The sequence below is a fragment of the Hemicordylus capensis genome, chromosome 2 (assembly GCF_027244095.1).
Source record: "Hemicordylus capensis ecotype Gifberg chromosome 2, rHemCap1.1.pri, whole genome shotgun sequence".
Taxonomy (NCBI): domain Eukaryota; kingdom Metazoa; phylum Chordata; class Lepidosauria; order Squamata; family Cordylidae; genus Hemicordylus; species Hemicordylus capensis.
Genome location: NC_069658.1, coordinates 414,552,709 through 414,570,748, shown reverse-complemented (window position 1 = coordinate 414,570,748; position 18,040 = coordinate 414,552,709). Strand labels below are relative to the sequence as shown.

Sequence of the window (18,040 nt, the reverse complement as noted above, 5' to 3'; positions counted from 1 at the left end):
CTGGGGGCCCAAGGTTAAGAAAACCGGGACTAGGCTGATCACTTCAAACACCACTTTCCTTATACAATAATATGTGTTCTGAGCAGGCTGAGGTCACTTGGAGAAGCTAGCATAGAAAGAAATTGGTGGTTCCCGAGATCAGGTGAGCTTTAATATCTCTGCATTGCATAGGAATATTTGTATATTTGAAATATTTGCTGGCTTCTCCAGTTCTATTTTGGGGTAAGAACGATAAGAAGCTGGGGGTTCTCATGCAAATGCTACATGTGTTATTTTACCTTGGGCTGGGAACAGTGTTCCCAATTCCCAGATGCTGACTACAAACCAGCAGCAATGACTTTTGCTTGGGGATTATGGGACTTGTAGTCAACAACATCTGGGAATCCCTGTTAGAGGGGAAAAGACAATTCTATTTTTCCCTGGTGGTTTGTGATTGATATAAAAACTCTAGATATTATCAGAGTTGATGTCTCTTGTTTTTATTTCCATCTTCTTCCACTCTCTCTTCTGCATGTTTATCTGCCAATCCACCACCTTCCCCAATACTTCTATTTCCAAGTTCTCAGTCAAACTTGAAAGCCATGAATGAGTTAACTGGGCTGAGAATTGCTTGCCAAATTATCCATCAGAGCACTTTTAGTTTAATGGCATATGTGAATGTGTAGGGGGAAAAGTTTTCCTGTAGTAGAAAAAGTGTCTGAAATTTTTTCTTTAGTCCTGCTTTTTCATTCCATACTGTGATCTGAAACACTTGATTTGATGTACACCCCATTAATTACAGGGGAGCTGGCTTCAGTCTGCAAAGTATATTTGACCACATCCATCTATTACATAATTAAGAATGAGTACACTTAGAAACTGTTTACATATTATGTGTGTTCACTTGCACATTTCTTTGAACAATTAATCTGTCCGTTAATTCACTTGGGGTCCCTTTATCAGGCACTCAAAATATTTGTAACTTACTTGCCTATCCTATTTTTGACTGGCTGTGATCAGAATCCTAAAAATCAGCTGGTTACTCAGCATGGTTACTATACATTGTTTATTGAACCAGAAACAGAGTGTGGTTGTGGCTAGCCTAGGATCCACTATTGTACATGTTTTATTTAGTGTACCTAAATGCAGCGATATAGGAAGATACTGAAAGGCATCATCTTATATTGCACAGGAGGAGGCAATGGTAAACCCCTCCTGTATTCTACCAAAGAAAACCACAGGGCTCTGTGGGCACCAGGAGTCGAAATCGAGTTGACGGCACACTTTACCTTTACCTTTAAATGCTTGAAGCCAGGCCCCGAGCGTAGCACAGGTTAGAATCTTTGGCCAGCTAACCTGATTTTTAACGTAAAAGGCCTGAGCCTAGACACCTAGGCCAGCAGAACAAAACTAGTTTTAGTGGAATAAAATTTCCTAGTGAACTACTGAAGAAGACTGAAACCGCTGGTCTCAGGAGTTGCTTCCACTGTTAACATTTTGGGGAAAGATAAATGATGCTGGTTAACCCCAATGTATTAATCACCATGAAAGCAATAATAATTGCATAAGTAATTGGGAGAGTGGTATGACACAACTAGAGGGCAAATGGTGCTTTTGTTCCCTGACCAGCATTATTAGATAGTGTGTTGTGTTTGATGTGCATCTTGCATTTAGATCAAAGAGATTCTCAGAGCCAAAGGTAATTTGGATCATGTCAGTGCTGACTCTGTCCTATTTACATGGGGGATAAAGGGTTTTAATGAGCTAATTCATCAGCTGTAAGCTCCAAGAGGCCACATTAGCACACGTGGGGTGAAAACAACCAAATTTAATAGTTCCTCAGACAATGCTGCTAGCTTCAAAGAGAATTCTAAATTAAAATTGGTCAGGGGATGGAGATTAAATTGATCATTAACCAGAGCACTATGTGTGAAGTGTTTTGTGCCAGTTATGCCATCTATCCTCACAACAACTTTATGAATTGGGTCCCTGTTACAGTATTGCCATTTTAAAGATGAGGAAACCCCAGATTGTGTGTGGTTGAGGAATCTGAACCTAGAATTTTCAGAGCCCAGTCAAGTACTCAGATTGGTAGGACATTCTGCAAGCTAGCATTACAGACAATGTTAAGGCTATCTGAGGTGGCAATTAAAAAAACAAACTAGTTTCTTTCTTTCTTACTTACTGCTATTATTTATATACCACTTTCAATTTAAAAAGTTCTCAAAGCAGTTTACATAGAAAAGAATCAAATAAGATGATAAAGGGCTCAATCTAAAAAGAAACACCAAGTAGACACCAGCAACAGCCACTGGAGGGATGCTGTGCTGTGGTTGAATAGTGCTATTTGCTTTCCCGTTGCATAACAAAATCACCACCTTGAAAGCTACCTCTTTGCCTAGTTAGCTGGGGACTACGTTTAAACGGCGGGGTGATCCACTCACTGATTATATCACAACGTGAGACAGCCAAGAGCGTGGTTGGTATAAGATGTCGGACCTGTAGCTATTCATCCAGGCTACTGCCACTATCAGTGGCTCTCTGAGGGAGCTAGCTTGTTCCTCTCTCGGGCTGCTTGGGGTCTGGTCCGCCTCCCGCCCCAGCTCTAATTACTGAGACACCACAGCTCCGCTATGCGGGCTTACTTGAGAATGAGCCCTAATGGTTGGGTTCAGTGGATCTTATGTCCGAGTAAAAACTGAGCAAGCCTGCACAGGATCGGTCTGAAAGCCTAAAACCCTAAGCATATTTCCAAGTAAGTCGCAGGAGATGGCAAATAATCAAACAGCCTTATAAAATCAGACATGCCTGTATTGCCAGGATCAAACGACGGAGAGCTGCGCTGTGTTACACACATGATTAAAATCAACATGACAATTCTCATGTTCGCTCGGGATGAAACGGTTATTAATGTCGATGAATATATGCAAAATCCCATACCGAGTCTATCTCGGCTTTTAAGGCGAGAGAGAAAACTACTACGGTTTCCTGCACAGCAACTGTCACCTGAAGAATCAATGCTGAATTTGCAATTTAAAAAAATGAGAATAGAGAAAATAAGCTGCATTGTTGTTGGCATCAGTCCGCTCTGAATCGTTCAAATTGCATTATCGTTTGCCAATTATGGATTGCCCATTAAATCAATATAGTTTACTTAGGAATTGCGGGGGGGGGCCTCGCCATCAATACCACCGTCCGGCTATTAATCGAATTTTTATTCCCCGACACTCCCCGTCCTTCGCTTTTCTGGCGGGCTGTGTGTCGATGCTTTCGGCTTTCACCTGTATTGCCTGCTTAATCTCCTCATATCTCAAGACTCCGGCGCTTCTTAAGATAGCAATCGATACACTAGGCATTCGGATGATTCCTGCAACTCGGGAGTCTTCAGCGCTGCTTCTCCCTCCTCCTTAATCGACCCTTTCGGTTCTCAATCGTTTCTCCTCCTTTTAGTGGAACGAGTCCTTTGGAGTATGTTCGATGCGCTCGGTGCTCTCCCTCTCCCACCCCTGACAGAAAGATGCCCTGGGCGCTTTCTCCGACCACTCGAGCCTCTCGACGCTCTTCTCCCCGTGCCTGTCTCCTAGCAGAGGGACCGGAAGTGGCGAGGGGAGGGGAGGGGGGCTCGGTCCCTCCTCAGGTGAAGGCGCTGCTGATGGAGCCGCCGTTGCGGAGCCATTGAGCCCCCCTCCAGCACCCCCCACCCCCCTCCCAGCGGCTGGGCCGGGGGGGTCCTCCCCACAGTGAGGCAGCTGGGCTTGGAGCTTCCCGAATCAGGTGAGGAGGCAGAGGAACGGGTGTACGGGGGCCGGGAGGGGACAACGAGCAAAGGGGTAGTTGGAAGTGGGGAGTCGAATAGTTGAGGTTCGGGTCCTGGAGGTGGAGAGTAGCTCTGGGGAGGCGACTTGAGAGAGGTTGGGAAGGAATGATGTGGCTTGAGGAAAGCTGTCGTGTTCTATCAGGAGAAGCTATTGTGAGAGGTGGTAACTAAGGAACAGCCGGCTGCAGGGAGAAAGGCGCGAGGAAAACTTGGGTTGTTTCTTGGAGAAGCCGATGAGCATTTCTCAAAGAGCTGTTGGGGTGACAGCAGCCAGGGGTTATGACTCTAGGAGCTGCCTAGGGGTGCTTAGAAGTGTAGCTGATTGTGGGCTGAGTGGTTGGAGAAGTTAGGAAGCTATTTAGCGATGGGGTTGGTAAAGTGCCGGGGAACAAGGAGGAAGGTAGCTGTCAGTTCGGTGTAGTGTTGCCTAAAGATGTTAAAAACCAAACACAAACCATCCTTGAAGTCCTTGTTGTGGCAGGTACTTCTCAGCCAGGCAGAGTCTGGCTTTTGTTTGGGCTTTGAATCCTATTGTTCAGGTTTTGGAGATTTGGTGGAAGATTGCTCTACAGTATGGCAATACATTGCCTTTGGAGATTTATTTTTCCAGCTATAAATTTTTCTTGTGTTTTGATAAGCTGTCATGGCATCCCGTTAATCTTCAAGAACATCTTTCCTTCCAAAGGAAGGGATTTGGGAAAGGTTTCTCTGTTGCATTGTGCTAAGTGCAGCCTTCTTCCCCAAAGAGCCTCTTAGGCTTTAGTAATCAAGGATGAAGGAGGGATTGATAGATTTTGGAACATGCTGGGGTTGGGCTCCTCCTCTTTACATAGTGTGGAGGGATGGAACTAAAGGATTCCAGCTAAGGCTTACTCATGCAGTCATTATCTGTGGCTATTTTTGAAAGGAGAGAAGCGCCCCATTTCATAGGAAACTTTGCTAGCAGCTTAATTACTCTAAACTCCATCCATTTCCAGTTGGATCTTTATTGTACTTATTGAAAAATAAAATACTTGTATAGTGAGACTAGTTAGTATGTTCCTTCCTGGGTGGATGTGAACGAGGGAGAAAAGTAAAATGGGTATCAGTATCTCTAAAAATGCAGCCTGAAGTCTAAAAAAAGAAGTTTGGTAAGTTGAGAAATGAGGAGACTGTAGGAGAAACTGTTCACTTTCATCATTTTGTTCTCCTGTGTATGTATTGGATGCTAAACCATTTGGATTTGCATTTTGAAGGATTTTGTTTCTTATCCAAGCCCCCTTAGTGTCATGCTTAAATTAATAAGCTACAGTGGGCACCTAGCTTTAGAGCCCAAATATCTGAGTAGAAATCAAGTTCATAATGCTGTATTCAGGACCAAACTGCAGCTTGCTCATCCACCAAGTTAGGTTGCTTGGACATCTCTGATGATGCTTTTGGTATGAAACACTAGAAAGATATCCTCAAAACCTGTGTCTGCTAGGACTGGGCATTTGTTCCACATCAGCTTTTCTTTATTAACTGAAGCTCCCTTTCTTCCTAAAAATATAGATGCATTGTACTTAAGTTGACAGTTGTGCGGGTTTTATGATAGCATTTCCTGTGAGATCTCAGCAAAATTATGTTGGAAAGATGGCTGGCATGATTTTCTTGGCAGCTTTTAACTTTGCACGACTAGTTGTATAAGGCAGCTTATAGTTGTTATGTATATGACAGCTTCCCACCAAGTGACTGGTATTGGTTGAAAGCCTCATAGATGTTTAGCTGTTAGATCCTGGTTGGTGTAGTCTTGAACCCAAGGTGTCTCTCACTGCCATGAATGCAACAATATCTGCCCACAAAAAGTAGCATTCATGGGGGCAAAATACTCTCTCCAAGTCAGTTGAAGCTCATCAGACAAAGGCATGACTTCATTCATTCTCTAGCATATGCTTAATGCTTCTAAACATGTATCAGATGAGTGAATCTTAGAAAGGTTTCAAGTTTCTTAGCTTGGTGCAGGTAAGTCACATCAGCTGGCACTGGCTTTGTAGATAGGCTTTTTATCCCAAAACTAGTTGTTAAGTTTCAAGATGAACTTCTCTGCTGCCTTATCCAATGGTATAAAGTTCAGGGAAGGGATAGTCGGGGATCTGTGCAGTAGAAGCCATGCTGCTTTCTAATCCTTGTTAGTTGTTTTTTCTAAAGGTGAATCATGTTCCTGTGGCCAGCTTCAAAAATGCTAGTGCTTAATCATCACCACAGTGTACTGGATAAACTTACCTTGCTGAGTTTCTTTGACTGTGAAATGTGTTTCTTGCACAAAAGCTGCTAGACTGTGTCGTAACTTTTAAGTGCTTTGGGATTGTCCTGAGGTACTGTTTGACTTTATGTATTTTTACTTGGCAGTAACTTCCCTCTATGTTCAATGGGGCTTTCTCTCAAGGTAAGCATACCGGTGATTGTAGTCTGAGGCTGATAATGTGTAGCACTGCTATAGCATTTTAGAATGTTCTAGGTCAGGGGTTCCCAGCCAGTGGTTCCTGAACTACAACTCCCATCATCCCCAGCTACAATAAATTGTAGCTGGGGATGATGGGAGATGTAGTTCAGCAGCATCTGGAGTGCCACAAGCTGGGAACCCTTGTTCTAAGTGATTCACATAGGAAGCTGCCTTATACTGATTCAGAACATAGATCCATCTAGCTCAGTATTGTCTACACAGACTGGTAGTAGCTTCTCCAAGGTTGCAAGCAGGAGTCTCTCTCAGCCCTGTCTTGGAGATGCCAGGGAGGGAACTTGGAATCTTCTGCATGGGAGCATGCAGATGCTCTTCCCAGAGCGGACCCATCCCCTAACGGGAATATCTTACAGTGCTCATATGTAGCCTCCCATTCAAATGCAAACCAGGGTAGACCCTGTTTAGCAAAGGATAAAATTAATACATTCTGCTGTTTCCCTTACGACAGTCCTGTAAGTAAGAATAGTACTATTATAGTTGTTGCAAATTGTGCGGTTGAGTGATTTGCTTAAAGCTACCTTCCTATGGCAGAGGAGAGATTTGAATCAGGGACATCATGATTCACAGCTCAGTCTTCCAGCCACCATGTTACACCAGCTCTCCAAGGAGTATTTTGTTGCCCTCGGCCACATGAAACCATAACATAACACCTGCTATTGTATTCCAGGCTTATCTAAGATGAAAGCTTTGTTTCTTATGAATGGTACTGATTATGCTTTGACAGGTTAAAAGTCTGTGATTAAGATAAGTGGCAAAGGCACTCATTTAACAGTCTGACTTAAAGGTGTGGTGGCAGCCTCAGGAGGAACAGGCTGGCTCTCATGTGTTCCAGCTTTGCTGTTTGAGATGGCTCAGGCTCTACATGTTTCAGCCACCATCACCTCCCTTATGTCCATTTGTGGTGTCTCAAGGTCAGCCAAGAAACATTTCTGAGAACATAGTTCAGGCTGTATACCAAATCCATATGACAAGAACCTGTAGAGAGCTATTCCTGGTGGCTGTGCTACGGTTAAAAAAGTTGGTGTCTCCTTAAGACTCGACAAAGCCATGAGCATTGGCCAGCAGTCTTCTGATTTTATTTGGCTTTCAGTTGCCTGGGTTAAGTCTGTGTTGGGCAGTCTTAGTCCATGATATTAAATCCTTGAGTAAGATATTATTTTCACACTGTGAAAATAACAGAATCACAGCATAATTTTAGATCTGGGGATAGCATGGGTTTAAAAATTTGAAATAACCACCTATCAAGGATCGAAAGAAGAACTTGGACTTGAGTCTAAAGTTGGCTATCGCCCCTTGTAGTTTTTACAAAGAGGAGGAATAGCAAAGTGATCACCACCCATGTTTATTTCAAACTCCTTGGCTGACATCTCCTGTCCTGGAAGTCATTCCCATTAGCTCCCCTGTTTGGATCCATAAACATGCCACTCCTGTTAATGGACCTACTCCTGGGGAATTAGTGGGAACCCCAAGCTATGTTTTAGGCTTGTGGGGGAGGAATTAGCTAGCTTGGAATGGAGCAGTCCCACTTTCAGAATAAATTTGTGCAAAGCTTCAGTTGTGGAAAGAACTGAATGGAGAGGTTAGAGTTCAAAATAACATGAGATTTATTGAAGGGTTTTGGGGTACAGGAAGATAAAATAATGGTTAAAGAGCAATAATATTAAATTAGCATGACTAGTAAAACTAACAAGTTACAGCAGACTAATGCTAGTGCTTAGTTCATGAGGCAATTTGGCTTGAGTTTTTGAACTGAATTTACTCAAGGCTGACGAGAGAGAGAGAGAAAAAAACAGTTTTGGATTTTAGGAGAAGTGAAGGGAAGATAGAGTTTTGAGAGTAGGGTTGATATACTATCCCTCCTTTCCAGAGGGATGCTGTGAACCTTTGCAGCTTGGTTGTGGCCAAGAGGCTTATCTGAACCTGGGGGCCAGGCAAAATCCAAAAATGAACCAGAATCTCACAGCCAGGAGTACTGTGCAGACCGTGCTAGGAAAGAGGCCAGTCTGGAGGTTCAAGGGTCAAGAGTCAAGCAGGAGTGAGAGTCAAGGCAGGGCAAAATAGAGGTGCCTGTGCCAAGATGGAGGAAAAAGACGGTGGATCTGATGAAGAACCAGCTGGTGAATCTGTGGTAGGGACACAAGTGACACACAGATCCCAGGAGACACAGAAAACACATGGATCGATGGTGTCCTGACCAATTATAGGGAATTCTTGCCTGAGGGCATTATGCTAAATGCACCTTGCAAAGGTGAGCAAAAGGGACAAAGCACAGGACAATAGCACATTGTGCTATTCAAAATGGAGGAGTGGCCTTGTTCTTGGACAAAAGCTAGGGAAAACTAGGGAATGTCTGAAAGGACCTATGAAGGGAGAGGCAAGATGAACACATTAGAGTTTCTCCTGGCTTTTCAGAATATCTGGGGGTAGTTAAATGTAAACAAGCTAGCTTCCTGCAGCCCTGAGTCAGCCATTAACATGCTTGTTAGCAAAGGAGATGATCTGTTGCTTTCTTATCGCTCCTTCCTGGGGAGGTGCTATCTTGACTTGATTTGCTGTGCCAACCTAGGAAGAATACTGGCCTTATTCTTTAAAGAATAGCCCTTGATTAAATCACATCTATTCCAGCTTCCCACCTGTGAGTAATCAGTGGGTGGACAGTGCAGGGAGATCCTCCTGTGCGCTGAACTTCACCTAAGAGTTCCTTCTCCAAGGCTACGCACTGAAATGACATGCCCTTTGAGTTAGCTACAGGTGAAAAAAAGTGGAGATCCTAAGGTCCCATGAGATCCAGAGTGCAAACAGTAGTGGCTACAGGCTTGTAGTTCCAAATATAGAGGGGTGCTCCTCGGGGGAGACCCCAAACAGACGCTCTTGGTAACACTCCTCTCCTGGGGATTCAAGGGTGTAACATCTAAAAACAGCAAAAAACAAATCCCTGTAAACTTCTGAACATCCACACCTAGCAATTCTTTATTGCCAGATTAATGACAAATTGAAAGGTCTTTCACTGCTTGTTCAAGATAGGACTCCAGCAACCTCCATGGGTAGGGAGTTTTGTAAATGCAGAGCAACAGCTGAGAGTGTGTCTCTCTCTGCATATCCTTGATATTCAAGCCTTTCCATAGAACGTATTGATGGCAGGATGTTTTTGGTCATTCTTGGGTGATCGGAAGAAGGTAGCATCTGTTATTTTGTTAATCAAACAAGAAACAAGGAAGATATTGATTTAGACCTCAACAAATTTTCTTTGATTCTAGGAGCCAGCCCAAAAGTTTAGGAGTCGGATTGCCCTCTGTTCCATGGGGAGGGGCTCACCACTTGCCACCAGTAATGCCTTCATTTCATGGGGCGGGGTAGACTCCCTACCTAACTTTCTCTCTCTTCCTCCTAGTCATGTTGGTCTTGGGCATGCGATGGATTGATGTGGCCAGAAGGAGGAGACAGCAACAGCCCTCACTTTGCTTGCCCTCTCCTCCTCCTGGTCACATCTCTCACTGCCTGGCATAGGCACCACCCTTAAATTTTGAGGTGCCATGGCAAGCTGGTGCCTGGGAATTGTCCAGTAATTCACTCTAAAGCAGGGCTGAACAACTTAGGCTCCCCAAGTTGACCACAACTCCCATCATCCCTTAGTCTGGCCACTGGCTAGGGATGAAAGGAGTTGTCGTCCAACAGGTGGAGGGTTAAAGTTTTGTGACCCTGCTCTAAAGTTTCCTATTATGATATCTGCAGCTACCATTAGAGAATCTGTGCCTTCAACCCTAGTGGTATCTGTCACCATTTATCGCTGGAGGCAGCAGTGCCTAGCAGTTAACTCTCTTCTCCAGTACAGCTGCAAATGTATTTGAGATTGGTTTAGCTGAGAAAAGCCCTTACTGGAAATATAGGACCACAAATATTTGACCACCTACCCTGTAAGACGAAGTTTATATAATGCAGGGGTGCTATTGTGCCCCTTTTAAAAAGGATCCAAGGCTATGGTGGTAAAGCAGGAGGTTCCCACAAGAAAAGACAACCATAGATTTAAAATCTAAATAAAAATATATTTTATTGATTACAATAAGAGGCATGGCAATTAATTCAATACGCAAGTATTCCCACATTATACAGAATGCAGTAGTTAAATGTGTCTAGGTGCTAATACTTAACCTCTGCTATACTAACATATGGGCTATTTAAATCTTTGTGGCTGTGTTCAATGACTATTTTAACCCGTGTGTATGTGTTACTGACTGTCTGTGTGATTGACTAGATACTAGTCCTATTAGGAATGGGAGGGGGAGCGGGGAGAAAAGGGTTAAGAGGAAAGAGAGATAACCAAGGCACAGTGAGAAAGCAGTATCAGTGAAACAATCTGTGGAAGGTGAGGCAAGTCAACACCCCCACAGAAGAGGACAGGGACTGAGGAATCTGTGTGAGATTAGGGGAGAGGAAGAAGCAAATGTTGATGCAAGGGACTCAAGAAAGGAATGGGGAATGGATGAAAGCAAGCCCAGATGATTTGGGGCAAGCAGAGTGCATTGAGCCCATCAGGACTTCCAGAGGTGGCAGAGTCAAGTTAAGAGAGAAGCCCAAACCAGTTTGAGCACTGGGAAAGGTCAGGGAGAAACGGTTTTCTTCTAAAACGAGAAGGCTGCCTGCCAGCTTCCTCGCTAAGGAGAGATCTTCAGGACAGAGCTATGTAAATGAAGGGAAGTGATGGGTTCTGGGGCTAACAACTTGGACAAAAGATGCTTCCTGGCTTGCCAGGTGGGTGCTGCCAGTGGATTGGGGACCATTCAAGAATCCTGAAACTTAACAGTTGGTGGAAGTGATTTAAAGGCAGGCAACTGAGAGTTGCTGGGATTTGAAATAATATCATCCAGCTACCCCAGGCAAGGGGGAAATTGGTGAAAATTGGCTGATGCTCACGGTCTTGTGCCCTGCACAACCCAAATCTTACCTGACTGACTACACTCTCATGAGAGCATGGACCATCAGTAGATGCCCAATACTTCTTTGGCATCTATCATCATGGGGTTCCCATCATAACTGGGTTACACTCTAGAAAATGGTCCAGATTTTCATGAGCACAGTATTTTGGGCAGATGTACAGGTTGAGGGTCCCTACAGGTATCCTCTCTTTATTCTAGAGAGGAGTTGACTGCCCTCCCCAGGAGAAGGGATGGTTCCCTTCTCCAACTCTACTGTTGGAAAAACAGATTGGTGCTTGACAGGAGCCACATGAAAGATGAGGATTTGATGGACAAGCCAGGAATCCCCTGGGGGGGGGATTTCTGGAGATTTGGGGACCCCTGTGGCTTTTATGTGGATCTGAAAGGAATCGGGCCATTTAGTATATATGCTGGTATGTGCCGAGTATGGTAAACGAAGTCTGGACATACGGAGACAGAAGCTGAGAATGTCTCAAAATTGCTAGGAAATAGCCATATGGTCAGCCTAATTTGGAGCACTGGAGAGTCTTGGCAAACTCTCAAAAGGATGAAATTCATTCTCCTTCTCGCTGGCTTCCTAGGCTAGTTCTAACATTAGCGAGTTGGGTGGAATCGGGACTGTCTCTTGTGAATCTGTTTAGGTATATGTTGAGAAGGTAAACTTGTGATTTTCATTATCATGCATGGAAGAACAATGGCTAGTATGGGGTCCTAATCTTATCTCGGCAAAGCTGCTAGCTGTTTGACGATTTGGAAGGAGAACCTTTATAGTCCTGCATGCATCTTGAAGCTGTAGTAATACACTCAGAAGCAGCCTTTCCCCTCCAAATTAAAACTTTCACTGAGCTACTTGGAAGGGGCTTTGGATATTAAACCTGCTGACTGCAGTGGTGCTGGCCTGAGAAGTCCTATGTATTAATTGCTGTACCAGCCTTGAGGATAACACACATCCCTCCAAATAGTTTGCAGTTCTGAAGGCAAGGGGAGACAAACTTCAGGAACCACACTATTCAAAACTTAATACTGAAGTTCATCCTAGCTTCCTATTATGAGATAGATCGATGGGGTTTTGTCCACTCTTTGGTAGTTGCTGAAGGATGGAACGGGATGGGGTGGGGTGGGGGGAAGGAAGGCATGCAAGAAGCTCAGAACGAGAGGGTCAGATAGCAGAAAAGCTCATACAGATAATCTAATGCTGGATCTAGGAACTCTTGCAGAATCTTGGGGATTCCAGTTGATGTTTCACTCCTCCTAAAACAAGCTTCATATACTCCTATTTCTAGAGAGAAACCTGAAAACATGATGTCAATTCTTGCTTAGAACCTAAGAGAAGTCTGAATCCCACTGGTCAGCTATATGTAGACTTTTTAATTTAACACCAGTCCTGTTTCCTTGCCATTAAGCCAGCCTCACAAAGAAGCCCACAAAAGTTGCAAGCCCACATTCGCCATTATTAGTCATATATGGTATACTGACCGCTTAGAAGAAAGACAGGTTCTACTCACCTCCAGTGTACAAAAACTTTCTTGTGTGGCCATGCAGAGATGATTCTTCACTCACTACAGGTGAGTGGCTATTAACAAGTCTGCCTTAAAGAGCTCTTTCCTTGCTTTCATGCTCTCTTAGCTCCTCTGTCACACACGAGTTTGATCACAACTTATAATTGTGATCAAATCTGGGTGCAACAAAGAGAGCAAGAGAGCAAAACCAGCACAGGGCTCTAAGGCAGACTTATAATAATGCCAGTTGAATTGAAGTCAAATTGAAGCTGATATGCCTAGTTAGCATAATCTAGTGCTGTTATAGAATTTGGAATTTTTGTCATAGAAATTGAGTCACTGGATACAGGATACTGTTCAGTTTTTATTTGCTTATAGAGGTTTTCTCTCTTTCTGTAGGCTGTAAAAAGCATACATGGAACTTAAAAGGTGTAAGAATGTGATGTCTAGTGCTTAGATCACTAGAATGAGAGATTAGAGTACCTGGGCTTCTATCTCTGCCACCAAACTGTTGTGTGGCCTCAGAAAAGTCATCTCCATTCTTCTATTTTATTTACTATCAAAATAAAGCAGGCCCTAAAGGTATGGAATGTTGGTCTTAACCATGGAATGTGATTCTGATAATAGAACCCAACCTATACAGTTGTTCCTGTTATACTATCTCCTCATTCAGTGTTTCTCAATGGCTGGTGTCTGTCTTGATTAAAACCCATTAATTGCCTATTTGACTATTTATTTATTCGATTTCTATACCGCCCTTCCAAAAATGGCTCAGGGCAGTTTACACAGAGAAATAACAAACAAATAAGATGGAACCCTGTCCCCAAAGGGCTCACAATCTAAAAAGAAACGTAAGATAGACACCAGCAACAGTCACTGGAGGTACTGTGCTGAGGGTGGATAGGGCCAGTTACTTTCCCACTGCTAAATAAAGAGAACCATCACATTAAAAGGTGCCTCTTTGCCAAGTTAGCAGGGGCAAGTTAATTAGGTTGTACATCTAAGATATTGCTCGTTTGTAAAATACTCTGCCTGCTGAAGGGTTGTTCCTGTGGACAATACCATGCACGTTTGTTGAACAAATGGTATTTAATGGAACTGCATGCCAACATTCCTGGGAATGGAACTTCTCTGAAACTAGAGTTTCCTTCTTGGGCCTTCTGGGAAGGAAAATGGGAATCCCCATGTGCATTTCCTCAACCCACTTGCATGAGAATCTTCATCGGAACAATCCATTCGTGGGTACAGTGTCTTATCATATAGGCCTCTTGCTTCCAGTGTCTGAAGATGTTTATGGCTTTCCTGCCAAATTCCTACAATTATGTATAATCGTGGGCCATGTGGGGCCTCTCGTACTTCCCTTCTGCCCGCTTACAACTCTCTCATGGCCCCTGGTAAATTTGCTTTTGGTTTGTTCTCTGAGACACAGGCTTTGGCTGCTGACTGAAGATTTCTTGGGAGAGGTGAAAATAGCATGGGAAACAGGGAAGGTGGGCTATCCCTTCCCCCTTTCTATTCCCAGTAGCATCTTTCTGGGGATCGATAATTTGCCCTTCAGTTCCCAACCAAGCTGTGAGAGTTGGAGTAAAAAGAAAGAAGTGAGAGAGGATGTGTCTGGGTACAGAGTACCACCCTGCATGAAGGCACAAGCGATGCTGGCACTTGCACCTTTAACAGAGGTCCACAAGGCAATTTAAAACAATAATTATTGGCATTATCCTCATCCCTAGTCTTTTAACTTCTTTCCAAAGGACCGGAATCTGTTGTCATATGTGCTTAGTTCTTTGAAAAAGAAGATCCCCAGTGAAAGCTGTTTGAGAGAATTTGTATGTAAATGTCTTCCAAAGAACAAAATTAAAGTGCATTAGCCTGCAAAGATAGGCCTGAGGGAGACATCCAGAATTCTGTTGGAATGAGCATGGAATATAAGAAGTGCTAAATGGAAATGTTAAATACTTTTAAATATTAAATACTTGAGTAGGGAAGACTTGCAGTTGTAAAACAGACTGTTGTGCTGATGAAAGGGGCAGATATCTGTTCAGTAGAATGGACTATAGAAGAAACACGTAGTAAACTGGAGGGCTTCAGCTAATGTGCGCATTGTGTTTGCAAGAATTAACATGAGAGTTAAGTGTGTTCTTAACATCAGTGGGATTTAACATTGCTTAACTTTGGTTAGGAAGGATGAGTTCATCATTTTGCATTAATGTTGCTTTAACCAGACTATTTGCATGCAGTTCCATTAAATACCTTTTGTTCAACAAACGTGCATGGTATTGTCCACAGGAACAACTCACAGGTGATCCAAGGCTTGATGAAACAAATGTCTTGAGCACTCTTTTAAAACCTGCTGGAGATGGGGAAGCTCTTAGAACAGGGAGTTTGTTCCAGAGCCTCGGGACAGCTATTGAAGCAGCCTGGCCCTAGATCCAATTTTGCTTTGGATCTAGGGGCCAGCCCCAAAACTTACAAACCAGACACTTGGTAAAATTATCGGATGTGATGACAGACACTGGTGGAGAGAGGGTAAATGGGCTTCTCTTTATCCCCTCTGCAAATGACATACTTCGAACAGAAAGAGGGTTGCCTGGGAGAAATAAAGATTTTAGTAGCTCTACCTCTGAATATCCTAGCGTAGGAATCATTGCTTGCTGGCACCTAAGGTTTGTCAAGCCCTGGCTAAGAAGACTTTTTCAAACCCCTGCTCCTGGAATGGAATTAAGAGCGGCCTGAGCAGAGCATCCATGCAATAGGGCTTCCTTCCTCTGTGTGCCCCCCCCCCCACCGAATTTGCTCTGGAGCAGCACTGGGGGCTGCAGTAGGATGGGGGGTACTGGAGCAATTTGGGGAATGCACCTTTCACAAGTGGAAGTACCTTTCCTCTTGCCCAATGCCCCTTTGGATCCAACCCCCTGTGTTCTTGAGCATGAGGCCCAGAAATACTTTGGTAATGAAGAATGGAATTTGAGATTCTCAGAATTCTGACCATTACCAGTGCCAAGGGAAAAAGTCTGGGGGGAACAGCATATGATGCTTACTCCTGCACTAATGTTATCCTCTGATGCAGCCTGTCCTGGAAAAATCTGGGGATGTTGATACATGGAAACTTGCAGTTTGTTAGCATTTGTTAATCTAAGATCTTCACAAAATCACCAGATCTTTCAGCACTGATGCGATAGCAGATGCTGTGTAATTTCTGCTAATGTGTTGCAGAACATTAACAGTAATACAAATTGACCAGCAACCGGAGGGGTGATAGGATGGGCTCAGGCTTTCCCCTTCTGATCACTTTCTTTCTGATTTGCTCACTTGCTCTGGCTTCCTGATTTTTCGTGAAGTTTCTCTGTGCTGCAGCCAGAAGCTATTTAGTGTCAGTACACATGGGCATTGGGAGAACACTTTGGTGTTTAATGTACTGCCAGCTTGATGGCTACATTAGCTTTTTGTTTGCCCTTTCTTCAAGGCTTGTTTTTGAAATGTTTCTAACAATCCAGGCTTCTCCCACCCCCACCCTGCTTGCTCTTAATGGTTGGTTCATCTAACTTCTCTTTACAGCAGGAGTGGAAAAGTCCTCACAGAGGAAAATGAACTGCTTGCTCACGGAAACAATGGGTTGGAGGGAAATAGCAGCGCCTTTATAGAGCTTAGTGTTCCCTTCACTTGGTAAGCTTTAAGATGTTAATTGTTGGCTGCCAGCAACTCTCAGGTGCGAGCAACAGGCTGGCCAAAAATCCATTCCATATCCCCCTCAGCAAAATTCCTTGTTGGAAGCATCTGAATGCCTACTGGCTTTTAATGGGAATTGGGCACTTAAGTGCCACCTTCTGCCTCTCTTGTGTGGTGCCTCGTTTTTGTATCTCACTGGTTGGCAGCATATGGTAGAAGTTGCAAAAGAGCTGCTTGTTTGCGCTCTCTCTCTCTCTTTATGCACCGCACATAGAATTCTAAGCCCTTTCTGCTCATCTCTTGCAACAGATCCTTCCATTCCTTTATGTCCCTTCTTGCTGGGCTCAAAACTCACCCTTCTTGTTTTGAGAAGGTGCAGGAATGCCATGGTTTAAATAAGAGTTCTTGTTGGTGTTGAGGAGGTCCCCCAGGGTGCCAATAGGGTTAGGAATGGGATCCATTTATTATCTTTATGGAGTGTTTGTACTTTCAGAACTACTTATGGCCAGAACCTGGGATGTTTGAAGGCAGAACCGTGCATTTGAAATTAACAAACTTGTATCAATCCTACCTTTAGTGTGTTGTGTGTGTTTTTACTATGTGTGCTTGAGAGGTCAATCAGACTTTATTCTTCTGAGCTAGCCTGGACAATAAATAACTGCTCATGTGAACAATATAATGTTGGAGGAGTTGCTTATGGAAACTGGAAGTATCTACTTCGGGGTGGGGGGTATCCACTTGTTAAATGTGCCCTGTGTAAAGAGGAACTATTTTCTTGCTGAAGTTATGATGCATATTAATAATTGTATGCTACCTTAATTTAAAAGCGGAGGATGGGTGGGGGCAGACTGCCTATCTGAGGCTTGTATGGCCATAAAAGACTTGGACTGACACACTTTCCTGGCATGGGAAGTAACTTGCATATACTTTGTTTCTATGTGTGTCTTCTCTGTGTTTGTAATAATGAAGGGGAAACTTGTATGGGATTTTTTCAGAAAACTCTTCAATTCAAATTTTTCCAGAAAACCCAGATCTCTGAAAGAAGTTCTTTGCCAGGCCACTAGAGACACCCTCCAGATAACTTCTGTGTTCTAAGCTTCTAGTGTAAACTCTCCGGTTTCCTCACACCTATAAAGGCTGAGAACTTGTTTGTTAAAAAGAGAACGTTTCCTTCACTATGAGCCCCACCATCACCCATTGAGATCACCTGGAGAAGTTCATCTGCAGTTGCCACCAGCTAGTCAGGTGGCTACACAGGAATGGATGAGCCTTCTCTGCTGCTGCCCTGAGACCCTGGAATGCACTCCCTGCTGAAATAAGAGCCTGACAAGTTTTTAAAAAGTCACTAAAGATACATTTATTCACCCAAGCTTTTTCACTAGCCCTGTGGTCTTAAAATGTTTTAAGGTTTTGTTTTCTGTCTTAAAAATTTGTTGATGTTTCTGTAAACCACCCAGAGATGGAAGTTTGGGGTGGTGTATAAATCTAATTAAATAAATAAGAGAACAAAATGGAGGTTCCTAGAATTCTGAAAAGGCCACTAGTTCCCATAGGTCATAGTCCTATGTATATCTAGAACCTCTTATGGGGGCAGGCAGGGGGTCTTATGTACCAAATGCAAAGAGGAGGAGATCTGGTTTAGCACACTGATCCAGCAAAGGAGATC

At 43.6% G+C, this 18,040-nt stretch overlaps 1 protein-coding gene across 7 annotated transcripts in view; it reads left to right on the top strand.

The window, feature by feature from the left end:
* The first annotated feature begins 3,306 nt into the window (after positions 1-3,306).
* The window catches only part of IKZF4 (IKAROS family zinc finger 4), a 102,983-nt gene continuing 88,249 nt past the window's right edge, over positions 3,307-18,040 (top strand). For 5 of the 7 annotated variants that reach the window (XM_053300057.1, XM_053300063.1, XM_053300058.1 and 2 more), the window contains exon 1: positions 3,307-3,753. The gene's annotated coding sequence lies outside the window, so the exon portion shown is untranslated. Of the gene's footprint in view, positions 3,754-4,225; positions 4,278-4,875; positions 4,927-18,040 lie in introns of those variants that run through there. The other 2 variants (XM_053300054.1, XM_053300055.1) reach the window with 2 other exon arrangements.